Source organism: Mobula hypostoma, chromosome 26, assembly GCF_963921235.1.
Source record: "Mobula hypostoma chromosome 26, sMobHyp1.1, whole genome shotgun sequence".
NCBI lineage: Eukaryota > Metazoa > Chordata > Chondrichthyes > Myliobatiformes > Myliobatidae > Mobula > Mobula hypostoma.
Window position 1 is genome coordinate 4,817,206 of NC_086122.1, and position 14,261 is coordinate 4,831,466.

Below are 14,261 nucleotides of genomic sequence, written 5' to 3' on the forward strand. Positions count from 1 at the left end.
AAGAGGTTGCATCCATTACTGGGTGTGTGTGTGTGTGTGTGTGTGTGTGTGTGTGCGCGCGAGAGCGGGTGGAGGATGGAGTGAGGGAAGGTGGTCCTCAGAGAGAAAGGAATGCTGGGTGAGGTGGTGGGACAGCCAGTTAGGAACGTGACAGCCAGTACTTACACTCAATGCCTTGGCTATGAAGACAAGCAAAATGACTTCTTCACCATCCTCTCCACTTGTGTCAGGGAGCACTGGACTTGCACCTCATCGTCCCTCTGTACGTCAACACTCCTGAGGTCTGTGCCATTTACTCTGTAAATTCTGTCATAATTTGGACTACAAAATGCATTACCTCACACTTGTTTGTCCCCTTACGCAGCAGGATGCGCGAGACGGGAAGGATCGCTGATAAAGGCTCCGGGAGAGTCCGCCCTGAATTTGGTGGATTCATCTGACCTCTAACCCCAGCAATGATCAAGATCAGGGACCAAAGTCCACACCATCCAGGCCACTCCCTGTTCTCAATGCTGCCATCACACAGGCAAGGACAGTATTGCGTATCAAGAGGGTTGAACTGCATTGTAACATGGACGACATGGATGAGGAAAAGAAAGTCTCCACACTTCTCAGCTTAATGGGTGCTGAAAGATACAGGCTCTTATGCAACTTCGTAACCCCTGAAAAGTCAGCAAGCAATACTAATGAGAAGTTGTTTGGGAAGGGTACTGGTAAAGCCAAAGGCATGACAGTCTGAATTAAACTGGATGGATCAGCAACATTAAGATTCCATAAAACACGTCTGGTGCCTTACACACTACGTTCTAAAGAGGATGCTGAACTTCAGAGCTTGGAGGCATCTGGCATTCTCCCCAAGGTGGAGTGGAGCAATTGGGCCGTGACCATTGTCCCAGTGTTGAAGAAATGGAAGGCCGGAGCTGTTGGAGTTTTCAGGGACCTCAGAGTGAGATCAGTCCTGTGCTGTGTACTATACAGCATCTCCTGCCATGAATAGAAGACATTCTTGCATCTTTGGCAGGAGGGGAGAGGTTTTCAGAGATTGACTTGTCACAAGCCTATCTGCAAATGGAGATTGAGGAGTTAAGTAGGAAGCTCCTCACAATCAACAGTCAGAAGGGGCTGTTCCAGTATATTCGTCTCATCGTTGGCAATGCATCAGCTCCATCAGTTTGCAAAGTGAGCTCCAAGGCATCTCAGGAACACAATGTTACCTTGATGACATCACTGTGACTGGCAAGAATGATGAAGAGCACTTCCAGAACATTGGTAAAGTGCTTCCTAGGCTGCGTGAGTATGGCCTGTGTTACGTAACCGGCAACAATGAATATCAATCGAGACAGGTTATATAAAAACAACCATTTATTAAACACGGATAAACGATAAAAAACAAAAACCTTAACCGGAAGTTAACCGCTGTGCAGCCGTTCAACAAATCGTCACTGGGCACTGGTTCTGAAAGCGTTAGATGTGAAAACAGTTCTTAAAGCGGTAAAGTCAGATATAGTTCTTAAAATGGTAAATTCGACAGTCCAACAGATTTATACGTTCAATTAGGAGAGACTTCTCTGGAGAAGGAGTTCTTCATGGACACGACTCTCCTGCTGGTTCTGTTCACAGGATTCACGATGCAGGAAATAATCAGTTTAAAACAACTGACCTTATATTCTTCTAGAGAGTAAATCCCGCATGAACTCCTTGCTCTTTTGGCAAGAGTTATCTTTGATGCAGGTCACTACTCCTTCAACAAAGACTCAATAAGGTCGATCCTTTGTTAAACTGCTGAACGATGCTGACTCCTCTCAATCCTTCGGGTCCTGTACTTCGATAAAGTCTTCACTCTCCCTTACTACTGCTGGAATAAGGTACATCAACACATCTAGCAAAAATTTCCAATCCAGCACTATTGTACCTTGCAACAGAACATAACAACCATTTTAAAAATGAAACTGCGTCATAAAAAACAAATACACAACAGAAACGGAGACACAGTAGATTCTAGCTGGAAATCTAAAAACTAAAAACTAACTACGTCATCTGGGGTCTTCCCTTATATACCCGTGGTGCACATGTCATCACGTGACCTCACATCGGCGGGAAAATTGCATCAGGTGACCCCCAAAAGACCATTACATCATTCTCACAAAAAAAGTCACAGATCTCCTTGAGGCATGTCACACCTGTCCGCAGAGTGAGTATTTCAAGAATAAAATCTCACCTTGTGAATAAAATGTGAGTTTTTCAAGAATAAAATCTCACCCTGCAAATAAAATGTGAGTTTTTCAAGAATAAAATCTCATATTGTGGACATGTCATTGACAAGCAGGACATACATAAGTCACAAGAGAAGACTGAAGCAGAGCTGCAGGCAGCCAAACCAGAAAATGTGTCACAAGCCATGTCATCTTTGGGCCTGGGAAACGACTACCGCCGGTTTCTCCCAAACATTACTACACTGCTGCATCCATTGAACGTACTGTCACAAAATGGGATTGGTCAGAAAGATTTGAAAGAGCATTAAGAAAACAAGGAGATGAATAACATCAGATGAACTGCTCACCCATTATGACCCATCTCTACCCATCACACTGGCCTATGACACGTCCCCTTATGACATTGGAGCTGCTGTCTCACACAATCTCTACAGGGTCCATGAGTTGATGCTGCTTTTCTTCATTTCTATAGACTCTGTATCAGTCTTCCGAGAAAATACAGATGCAAAGAATTCATTTCAGATCTCCCCCATCTGTTTTAGCTCCACACAAGGATGACCATTCTGGTCTTCCAGAGGACCAATTTTGTCCCTTGCAATCCTTTTGCCCTTCACTGATTTGTAGAATTCCTTAGGATTATCCTGCACTTTATCGGCTAGAGCAATGTCACACCATCTTTAAGCCTTCCTGATTTCTTTCTGAAGTGTTCCCTTGCATTTCTTGTCCACCATAAGCACTTTGTTTGATCCTACTTGCCTTTACCCGTTATGCACCCCTTTTTAAATCTTAACCAGAGCCTCAATGTCGCTTGAAAATCAAGGTTCCCTACCCCTGTTGTTTTTACCTTTTATTCTGACAGGCACATACAGGCTTTGTAATCTCAAAATTTCATTTTTGAAGGCCTCCCACTTTCCAAGTAGACCTTTGCCAGAAAACAGCCTGTCCCAAACTACACTTGCCAGATCAGTTCTGATACCATCAAAACTGGCCTTTCTCTAATTTAGAATATCAAGCCGTGGCCCAGACCTATCTTTTTGCATATTTACTTTGAAGCTAGTGGCATTGTGGCCACTGGATGCAAAATGTTTCCCTACACAAGCATCTGTCAGCGGTCCTGCCTCATTCCCTAACAGCTGATCCAGCACCCAACTTCCTGAAATCCCTATGAAAAACCTCGTCACTCATCCTTCTCATGTCAGCAGTGCCTACATAAAGCATGACCTGTAGCTGTTCACCCTCCCACATAAGAATGCCGAGGACTCGATCCAAGATGAGACGGAGCCTGGCACCTGGGAAGCAGCATACCATTCGGGAATATTGTTCTTGCTCACAGAACCTGCTGTTTGTTCCCTGAGCGAACGAATCCCCTATCACCACAGGGTGCCTCTTCTCCCCCGTTCCCTTCTCAGTCAGAGACAGACTCAATGCCAGAGACCTGACCATTGTGACTTTCCTCAGCAAGGACACTTGAAGGTGTGTGGACTTGAATATGGGAGAAGGTGTGTGGCCTGGGATATGGGAGGAGGTGTGTGGACTGGGACATGGGAGAAGGTGTGTGGTCTGGAACTTGGGGGAGGTGTGTGGACTGGGACATGAGAGAAGGTGTGTGGACTGGGATATGGGAGAAGATGTGTGGACTGGGGCACAGGAGGAGGTGTGTGGACTGGGATATGGGAGAAGGTGTGTGGACTGGGATATGGGAGAAGGTGTGTGGACTGGGACATGGGAGAAGATGTGTGGACTGGGACACAGGAGGAGGTGTGTGGACTGGATATGGGAGAAGGTGTGTGGACTGGGATATGGGAGAAGGTGTGTGGACTGGGACATGGGGGAAGGTGTGTGGATTGGGACACGGGAGGAGGTGTGTGGACTGGATATGGGAGAAGGTGTGTGGACTGGAACATGGGGGAAGATGTGTGGACTGGGATATGGGAGAAGGTGTGTGAGCCTTACAATGTCAATTGGGAGCTGGCATCCCCGAGAGTGGGAACTGAAGGCTGGGGAATCAGCAACAGACACTTAAATAAGGCTTAGAATTTCAGCTATAAACATTTCATTGAATAACTAAATGAAAGAAGGAGGACAACTTGCACAAAACCTGATTGATGTCAGGAATAGATTTTATCAACTTCCCTGTGGTAGAAAAATCCCATACTTGGCACCAATTACACAGTAGATGAAACAACTTGTACCACACAGAGGGCAAGCAGCAGGTGTTTCTGCGGTTTGGAGAGGAGACCCTGGTTTACAGCGTATGGCCCAGCTTGTGGAAAGGAGAGGGTTACAGAGTATGGCCCAGCTTGTGGAAAGGAGAGGGTTACAGAGTATGGCCCAGCTTGTGGAAAGGATAAGGTTTCAATCTATGGCCCAGCTTGTGGAAAGGTGAGGTTTACAAGGTATTACCCAGCCTGAGGAAAGGAGAGGATGACAAAGTATCGCCTAGATTGTGGAAAGGAGAGGGTTACATCTCTCTGTACTTTTATCTATACTATATAAAAAGTGCTTGTGCACTCTTTACAACATTTTTAGATTAGATTATGAGGACACTCAGTCCTCGTTTATAGACATTTAGAAATGCATGCATTAAAAATGATACAATGTTCCTCCATTTAGAATTCAATCGGATTTGCTGCAAAATAAATAGTAATCATTCTGAATTCCAGTGGGGAGACTGGAAGTCAGTCTCTCCAGGGCCTTTGGGTCTGGGTGCATCCTGTCTAATTTATTTGCCCTGCACTGACTCCAATCCGCAGCACAACAGGAGGAGAGATTTTAATTTTTGCTCTTTGTTTGGTTCACTTTGCTGACTTGTTTTCTTTATTTTCTTTATTGCTGGGAAAATCAGCAAATTACTCGGGGGACTGCACGGTAGTACTGGGGGCTACCCCAGTACTGGATAGACTGCTGTACTATACGCCTTTGTAATATTGGTCCACACTGTAGTATTGGAGATTACCCCAGTACTGGATAGACTGCTGTACTATATGCCTCTGTAGTATTGGTCCACACTGTAGTATTGGTGATTAACCCAGTACCTGATGGACTGCTATACTTTACACCTCTGTAGTATTGGAGATTACCCCAGTACTGGATAGACTGCTGTACTATACCCCTCTGTAGTGTTGGAGATTACCCCAGTACCTGATGGACTGCTATACTTTACACCTCTGTAGTGTTGGAGATTACCCCAGTACTGGACGGACTGCTGTAATTTTTTACCAGTTTTTACTAATTACCATGAATGCTGTGTTACGTACCCCGTAACTGGGTTGCCAAACCAGCAGAAATAGATCACTCAGTTGGAGTCTGGAGTACTAGAACTAAGAAAGTTTTATTAAAGAAACAAGCAACACAGTAATCGAAAGGATAATAAATGCAACAGTTCAACAATGATAACCACACATGTGCACAGAATTAAGATAACAGCATCAATCAAGCTCCATCGTTGTCGAGGGGTAAATGACCAAATTTCAAAGTGACTCAAAGTTCAGTCCAGTTTAGTAGTTCAGTTCGCAGTAATCGTTGCCCTGGCGATGGACAACGTGGGGGGAAGAGAGAGATAGAACAGGAACAACTGATCATTCAGAACGGCTTCACTCACAGACCAGCGAGATGGCTCACAAGCAGCTTTTGGGCGGGTCCTTGGTGATGTCACCTGAGGTCACCGACTGTGACCCCTCCTCCAGATGCGGTCGATCCTCTGCAGTGAACCCGGCACCCAGGCAAGGGCGGACACACATCGGGTTCCCGCTGACCGTACCTTTCCACCCTGGCCGTTGTCTGATACTTCCCACCGACTCGTGAGAGGCGCACCGCTTCCAGGGTCTCGTTACCTCGGGTGGCGTGTGTGTCCTGCCTTAGCGAACCTGTCCCTTTTTATCCCCCTGCTGGGGTATCGCCTGTCCATACTTCAAACAGTTCAAGGTTCAAAGGGGGGAGCTGCTCCAGACAGCTCTCTCTCCCACGTCCCTTCGTTACACATCTCCAGACGCTGCTCCATTGTTCCTTATCTCTCCTTCCCCTGAGGACAGGTGGCAGACCACTTGCTGATGTCACTGATGCTAACCCAGGCCAGCAAACATCTTAATTTTATGTGTATTCTCGTCACAGCTGCTTCTAGTTACCAACTGCTCTGCCATTAGACAAACGCTGTCCTGTACTCTGCTGAAATCCCTCCTGGGTCAAGGTTGTATAGTTTATACATATTTTGATAATAAATGTAATTTTGAATATTTTGTGAAGCACCTTCAATAACTCCGAAAGACTGAGGTTGGGTAAAATACTGAAAGGCTTTTACTCGCTGTACAATACGACCTCCATGCTGAGTGTCTGCCCCTGGACTGAGGGGAGGGGGCAAGGCGGAATCACCTTTATACACAACCGAGAGAATCACTTTCAAGGATTCTACAGTCACATCCTCAGTATTCTGCTTCAGATTTTGACTGTGGCTATTTCACTTCAGCAGCTCTTTAAGAGCAGTCTGTTGTGCTTTCAGCTTGTTTGGGTCTGAGCTGAGATAAGGGGCTTGTTATTCAATTTAGGAATGTACTGTCAGCCAGTCGGGACAGTGGAATTGGAAGAAGGTTCTGGAGAACGCTGGCTCCGTTGGCGGGAAGCTGGAAGAAGACGGGGGAAAGATGGCTGAGGATGCCGTCCCTGTTGCACAAGGTGGTTTGTGCAGATGAATGTTTCCAGAAGGAATAACCAATACTCCGGTGGGAGATCCGTTTCTTCGGGATGGATTTCAAGCGACGATCGGAAAGTGGTGTGTGCTTTCACACAGACCGAGGGCCCAGCGAGCCAGTGGCAAACATTTAAGATCAGCCCCAACCTGTGCACAATTGACTGTTTCAGAATAATGGGCCCTTTTTGTTTTTTTTTCTCATTTTCTTCCGAACCACTTTGTTAAGTTACTGTTCCTAAATGTACTTTGTTTAACTGTACGACGTGTGCGATCTGTCATTTCCTGTAACAGGGCATCAAATCACACAGCATCCACACAAACCGGAGCTTGGGTGGGAGAGACATCCCAATCTCACAGATTTGGCGGCACCGGAGGGTGGAAACACCAGATTTATGAGGATGGAGAACGGCGGCTTTCTCGGCTCTGCGCGGGATAACCATCCGCTTCCTGGAACCTGCACAGGTTACAACAGTTTTATTGTTTGCCTGATTCGTCGTCTTTTGCACATAGGTTGCTTATTTATAGTTTTTAATAGATTCTATTGTATTTCTTTATTTTCCTGTAAATGCCTGCAAGAAAATGAATCTCAAGGTGACATATACAAACTGGGCAGTGTGAGATGTTGCTCTTTGGGAAGTCACATGAAAGGAGAAAGTATAATTTCTCTTTTACTATAATGGTAGACTCTTTAATAACAATGAGATACAGTGGTACCTTGGGGTTCAGGTCCATAGTTCACTGAAGGTGGCTAAGTTGGTAAAGGCAGCACATGGTACACTTGCCTTCATTGGGAGGGACATTGAGTATAAGAGTGAGGAAGTATTTCTGCAGCTGTACAAAACTTCCGTGAGACCGCACTTGGAATACTGCGTGCAGTTCTGGTTGATCCATTGTGGAAGGATTGGAGAGGGTGCAGAAGAGGTTTAGCAGGATGCTGACTGGATTAGAGTGTATAAACTACAAGGAAAGGTTGGACAAACTTGGGTTGTTCTCTCCAAGCATCAGAGGAACAGGTGAGACTTGACAGAGGTTTTTATAATTCAGAGACACATAGATAGTGTAGACAGTTAGAATCTTTTCTCCAAGGGTGGAAATGTCAAACACCAGAGGACATGCCTTTATGGTTTGAGGGGGTGGGGAGATTTAGGGGGATGGGAGGTGCATTTTATTTTAAACAAAGAGAGTGGTAGGTACCTGGAGTAGACTATCAGGAGTAGTACTGAAAGGAAGCTGTCTGGTTGAGTAAGAGACTTTAAATAGACACGCGAATGAGGGAATTAGGGAGATGTGGATGAGGAACAGGAGGATGTTTAGCATTAATTGGCATTCATTGGCACAACATCGTGGGTGAAATGGCCTGTCCAGTGCTGTACTGTTCCGTGTTCGAAGAAAACAACCTGAGCTTCTCCAATCTACACAAATAACTCAAGTCTTTCACCTTGACACTGTCCAAGTCTGGCCCAGTGTGACACTTGAATGAACAGCGCACTCCAGCTGAAGCTTGACCAGCATTTGAAAAACATAGAAACATAGAAAACATACAGCACAATACAGGTCCTTCCGCCCACAAAGCTGTGCCGAACATGACCCTACCTTAGAACTACCAAAGCTTTAGCCATAGCCCACTATTTTTCTAAGCTCCACGTACCCATCCAGGAGTCTCTTAAAAGACCCTATCATTTCCGCCTCCACCACCAACGCTGCTGGCAGCCCATCCCATGCACTCACCACTCTCTGTGTCAAAATAAAACAAAACAATGCAACTTACCCCTGACATCTCATCTGTACCTACTTCCAAGCACCTTAAAACAATGCCACTTCAGCCCTGGGGAAAAGCCTCTGACTATCCACAGGATCAATGCCTCTCATTACCTTGTACACCTCTATCTAGTCACCTCTCATCCTCCATCGCTCCAAGGAGAAAAGGCCGAGTTCACTCTACCTATTCTCATAAGTCATGCTCCCCAATCCAGGCAACATCCTTGAAAATCTCCTCTGCACCCTTTCTATGGTTTCCACGTCCTTCCTATAGGCGACCAGAATTGAACACAGTACTCCACGTGGGGTCTGACCAGGGTCCTATATAGCTGCAACATTACCTCTCAACTCTTAAACTCAATCCCACGATTGATGAAGGCCAATGCACCGTATGCCTTCTTAACTACAGAGCCATTAAAGGTTTAATGAAACCTTACTTTTGTATATTGCTGTACTGACAGTACCAAGGATTACATATTCTTACAAATAAAGTCACTATTTCCATAGAAGTATTTGGAAACACTTTGTTCAGGGCTTCTAAAGTCCAGTTGTTGATGGCTTGAATAGAAACTGACCCAATAATTCAGGACAATTTTGCTTTAAGTAAATTCTCATATCTATGACATACAACAAGAGGATATTCAGCCATTGGGTTTTTACCAGGTCTCAGAACAATCCTATCAATATACTTACCCCTCTCAAGAAAAAATAATTAAAATTAAATATTTCCTTGCCACCTGTTCTCTCGTTCGCCCATGAGCTCTTGTCAAATCTCCCACCACCCAGCCACACTGCAGATGATTAACAGAATTCAGCTAACTTACCCTGTGTTTTTGGGACACAGTGGGAAACCATAAGACAATAAGACCATAAGACAAAGGAGCAGAAGTCAGCTATTCAGCACATCGAGTCTGCTCCGCCATTTTATCATGAGCTGATCCATTCTCCCATTTAGTCCCACTCCTCCGCCTCCTCACCATAACCTTTGATGGCCTGGCTACTCAGATACCTATCAATCTCTGCCTTAAATACACCCAATGACTTGACCTCCACTGCCGCCCGTGGCAACAAATTCCACAGATTCACCACCCTCTGACTCAAAAAATTTCTTCGCATTTCTGTTCTGAATTGGCGCCCTCCAATCCTTAAGTCATGCCCTCTCATACTAGACTCCCCCCTCATGGGAAACAACTTTGCCACATCCACTCTGTCCATGCCTTTCAACATTTGAAATGTTTCTATGAGGTCTCCCCTCATTCTTCTAAACTCCAAGGAATACAGGCCAAGAGCGGACAAACATTCCTCATATGTTAACCCTCTCATTCCCGGAATCATACTAGTGAATTTTCTCTGTACCCTCTCCAATGTCAGCACCTCCTTTCTTAAATAAGGAGACCAAAGCTGCCCACAGTACTTCAAGTGAGGTCTCACCAGCGCCTTATAGAGCCTCAACATCACATCTCTGCTCCTATACTTTATTCCTCTAGAAATGAATGCCAGCATTGCATTCGCCTTCTTCACTACTGATTCAACCTGGAGGTTAACCTTAAGGGTATCCTGTACAAGGACTCCCAAGTCCCGTTGCATCTCCGAACTTTGAATTCTTTCCCCATTTAAATAATAGTCTGCCCGTTTATTATTTCTGCCAAAGTGCATAACCATACACTTTCCAACATTGTACTTCATTTGCCACTTCTCTGCCCATTCTTCCAATCTATCCAAGTCTCTCTGCAGACTCTCTGTTTCCTCAGCACTACCGGCCCCTCCACCTATCTTTGTATCGTCAGCAAACTTAGCCACAAAGCCATCTATTCCATAATCCAAATCGTTGATGTACAATGTAAAAAGAAGCAGCCCCAACACGGACCCCTGTGGAACACCACTGGTAACCGGCAGCCAACCAGAATAGGATCCCTTTATTCCCACTCTCTGTTTCCTGCCAATCAGCCAACGCTCTATCCACGAATGTAACATTCCCGTAATTCCATGGGCTCTTACCTTGTAAAGTAGCCTCATGTGTGGCACCTTGTCAAAGGCCTTCTGAAAATCCAAATATACAACATCCACTGCCTCTCCCTTGTCCAGACGACTGGTAATTTCCTCAAAAAATTGTAATAGGTTTGTCAGGCAGGATTTTCCTTTAAGGAATCCATGCTGAGTTCTGCCTATCTTGTCATATGCCTCCAGGTACTCTGTAACCTCATTCTTGACAATCGGCTCCAACAACTTCCCAACCACTGATGTCAAGCTAACAGGTCTATAATTTCCTTTTTGCTTCCTTGCCCCCTTCTTAAATAGCAGAGTGACATTTGCAATCTTTCAGTCCTCCGGAACCATGCCAGAATCTATCGACTTTTGAAAGATCATCGCTAATGCCTTCGCCATCTCCACAGCTACTTCCTTCAGAACACGCGGGTGCATTCCACCTGGTCCGGGAGATTTATCTACCTGTAGACTATTCAGCTTCCTGAGTACTTTCTCTGTCGTAATTGTGACTGCGCACACTTCTCTTCCCTGCCACTCCTGAGTGTCTGGTATACTGCTGATGTCTTCCTCAGTGAAGACTGATGCAAAATACTCATTCAGTTCCTCTGCCATCTCCTTATCTCCCATTACAATTTCTCCAGCATCATTTTCTATCGGTCCTATATCTATTATATCTATTCTATTTTCACCTGTCTTTTACTCTTTGTATACTTGAAAAAGCTTTTAGTAACCGCTTTGATATTATTTGCTAGCTTCCTTCCATAGTTAATTTTTTTCCACTTAATGACCTTCTTGGTTTCATTTTGTAAGGTTTTAAAAACTTCCCAATCCTCTGACTTCCCACTAATTTTTGCTTCCTGGTACGCCCTCTCCTTTGCTTTAACTTTGGCTTTGACTTCTCCTGTCAACCACGGTCGCATCCTTTTTCCATTTGAAAATTTCTTCATTTTTGGCATTTTGTCTTGCACCTTCCTCACTTCTCGCATAAACTCCAGCCAGTGCTGCTCTGCCGTCTTTCCTGCCAGTGTCCCTTTCCAGTCAACTTTGGCCAGTTCCTCTCTCATGCCACTGTAATTTCCTTTACTCCACCGAAATACTGACACATCAGATTTCGGCTTCTCTTTTTCAAATTTCACAGTGAACTCAATCATGTTATGATCACTGGCTCCTAAGGGTTCCTTCACCTCAATCTCTCCAATCACCTCCGGTTCATTTCACAATACCCAATCCAGTACAGCCGATCCCCAGTGGGCTCAACAACAAGCTGTTCTAAAAAGCCATCTCGCAGACATTCTACAAATTCTCTCTCTTGAGATCCAGTGCCGACCTGATTTTCCCAATCCACTCGCATGTTAAAATCACCCACAATTATCATAACACTGCCCTTCTGACAAGCCTTTTCTATTTCCTGTTGTAATTTGTAGTCCACATCCCTGCAGCTGTTTGGAGGCCTATAAATAACTGCCATCAGGGTCCTTTTACCCCTGCAATTTCTTAGCTCAACCCATAAAGATCCTGCACCTTCTGATCCTGTATCACCTCTTACTGATGATTTAATGTCATTTCTTACCAATAAAGCCACGCCTCCCCCCTGCCTACCTTCCTATCCTTCCGATACACCGTGTATCCTTGGACGTTCTGCTCCAGAGACATGCATCCTTTAGTCACGTCTCAGTGATGGCCACAGTATCATACTTGCCAATCTGTAGCTGTACAACAAGATCATCCACCTTATTCCTTATGCTGCGTGCATTTAAATACAACACCTTAAGACCAGTATTTGGTACTTTTCGCTTTGATTTCACTGCAACTTTATTGCACTGCAACTCATCCCAATGGCTACACATTTGCCCCATCACCTGCCTGTCTTTCCTGACATCTTTACTGCTCACTATCTTTGATTTATTTCTGTTTTCCCCTTCCTCCGCTCTGTCATTCCGGTTCCCATCCCCCTGCTAAATTAGTTTAAACCCTCCCAAACAGCTCTATTAAACTTTCCCGCCAGGATATTGGGGTTCAGGTGTAACCTGTCCTTTTTGAACAGGTCATACTTCCCCCAGAAGAGATCCCAGTTATCCAAGAATCTGAAGCCCTGCTCCCTACACCAGTCTCTCAGCCACGCATTCATCTGCCTGATCCTACTATTCTTGCCCTCGCTAGCACATGGCACTGGTAGCAATCCCGAGATTACTACCCTGGAGGTCCTGCTTCTCAGCTTCCTTCCTAACTCCTGGAAATCTCTCTCCAGGACTTCCTCCTTTGTCCTATCTATGTCATTGGTACCAACATGCATCAAGACAACTGGCTGCTCACCCTTCCCCTTCAGAATATTCAGGACCCAATCCGAGACATCCCGTACCCTGGCACCTGGGAGGAAACACATCATGCGGGTATCTCTATCAGGCTCGCAGAATCTCCTGTCCATTCCCCTGACTATGGAATCCCCTACGACTACCGCATTTCTCTTCTCTCTCCTTCTCTCCTGCACAACAGCGCCAGGCTCAGTGCCAGAGACCCGGTCACCGTGGGCGTCCCCTGTCAGGTCATCCCCCTCAACAGCATCCAGAACAAGATATTTGTTGCTGAGGGGGACAGCCACAGGTGTGCTCTCCACTATCTGGGCATTCACAGGAGAAGTGTGCAAACTGCTGGCAGACAACACCCAAGGTCAGGATTACACCTGGGACGCTGGACCTGAAGCAGTGGCTCTGCTTGTCGTGCTACTAACTGCAGAACACGTGTCACAAGTTGCCAAAATTCAATGCAAATGTGGTCTCTGAGTGAAGCCTGATTCCCTCCTTGTTTCCTTCTGATCAGATGCTGAGTTTTGTTTTCCTGCTGCACTGTGTTTTGCTGCTGATGGCTACAGTCTGTACAGCTTGTCAGTGTCTATGTCACAGTGATATACACCTCACATCTCCCTCATTAAACACTAACACAGCATTCCATGCCTTTAAGAAGCTCAACGATCTGGAGTGCAGGTTGGGACACCACCTCCTCCCACTGATGACAACAGTCACATCCACACTGATGGAACGTTCACGCCTGGCCCTTTTGAAATCAAATCATACAGGACGATGGTCATAAAAAGTCTGTCATTACTTTACTGAGAGTTGACTGAGGATGGATTCTTTATGCCTGCATATTTATTGAGGAAATGTTATTGTTAGTTGACACTGTGGTGGGCACGTGGCCAAGTGGTTAAGGCATTGGATTAGCGACCTGAAGTTCATGAGTTTGAGCCCCAGCCGAGGCAACATGTGTTATGTCCTTGAGCAAGGCACTTAATCACACATTGTTCTTCAACCATACTGGTGCCAAGCTGTATGGGTCCTAATGCCCTTCCCTTGGACAAGATCGGTGTCGTGGAGAGGGAAGACATGCAGCATGGGCAACTGCTGGTTCTCCGTACAACCTTGGCCAGGCCTGCGCCCTGGAGAGTGAAGACTTTCCAGGCCCAGATCCATGGTCTCACAAGACTAACAGATGCCTTTATTATTTTTAGTAGTTGACATTGCTATCTTGACACAACAGCCTTTCTTCCCATCTCCCATGTTGTGTCAATTCTCCCATTTTATTTCCTAATCCCATTTCTTCCAATAAAACATTTCCAGTTCTCT